This window comes from Centrocercus urophasianus, unplaced genomic scaffold, assembly GCF_019232065.1.
Source record: "Centrocercus urophasianus isolate 14NV4802_14NV808 unplaced genomic scaffold, USGS_Curo_1.0 seq_266, whole genome shotgun sequence".
Taxonomy (NCBI): Eukaryota; Metazoa; Chordata; class Aves; order Galliformes; family Phasianidae; genus Centrocercus; species Centrocercus urophasianus.
Window position 1 is genome coordinate 12,467 of NW_024884829.1, and position 913 is coordinate 13,379.

The following is a 913-nucleotide window of genomic DNA, read 5'->3' on the forward strand; positions in this document are numbered from 1 at the left end:
GGGGTTGATGGAGGGATCGCAGGGGTTTCTGCGAGGGACGACGGGAGGGAACTCCTGCATCGCCAACGCGGCGATGGCGCTTGGAGGTTTAAGGAGTCGGGATGGAAAGGACCCCACGTGATTGATAAGGGGCAGAGGGATTGATAAGAGGTCAAGGGATCGATAAGGGTGCCGAAAGATTGATAAGGGGCAAAGGGATTGATAAGAGATCAAGGGATTTATAAAGGATCGAGGAATTGATGAAGGGGTGAACAGATGGATAAGGGGCCAAAAGATTGATAAGAGACCAAGGAATTCATGAGCCATCAGAGGATTGATAAGGGATCGGGGGATTGATAAAGGGCCAGAGGGTTGATAAGGGATCAAGAAATTGATAAGGGGTCAAAGGATTGATAAGGGATCCAGGGCTGGAAGGGTCCTTGCAGGTTAACCAGGGAGTGATTGGGTTGGAAGGGTCCTTGAAGGTCACCCTTAGAACCACAAGATCATATAAATGGGGGTGAAGGGATTCTGTGGGAGCCAATGGTCTTTTTGGGTTCCCTCCACCCCAATCCATCCTATGATCCAGTGACTCTCGTCATCTACGTGGACTGAGCTGATGGAGCAAACGCTGCAGGGATTTACGGAGCACCAGAAGATTGGTGGCAGTGTTTGAAAAGTCTCCTAAGATTATGGGATGGAAATGATGGAATCTCTTCCTAAACTCTTTCTGGAGGTCGCAGTCCCTCCACGGTGCTCACAGAGACACTCCAGCAATCTGTCTCAAAAGCAGAGCAGCAAATTGCAATGGATGCAAGCATCCAGGTCAGTATTCATCCATTCCCCCTTCCATCTCTCCTTCCACCCCTCCTTCCTTACATCCCTTTATCCATCCCTTCTTCCATCCATCCCTCTTTCCATCCCTCCATCCCTC

The 913-nt window shown here is 49.9% G+C and overlaps 1 protein-coding gene across 2 annotated transcripts in view; it reads right to left on the reverse strand.

Moving 5' to 3' along the window:
• The window catches only part of LOC122164591 (pre-B-cell leukemia transcription factor 1-like), a 13,815-nt gene that overhangs the window by 11,904 nt on the left and 998 nt on the right, over window positions 1-913 (reverse strand). The window lies entirely within an intron of this gene.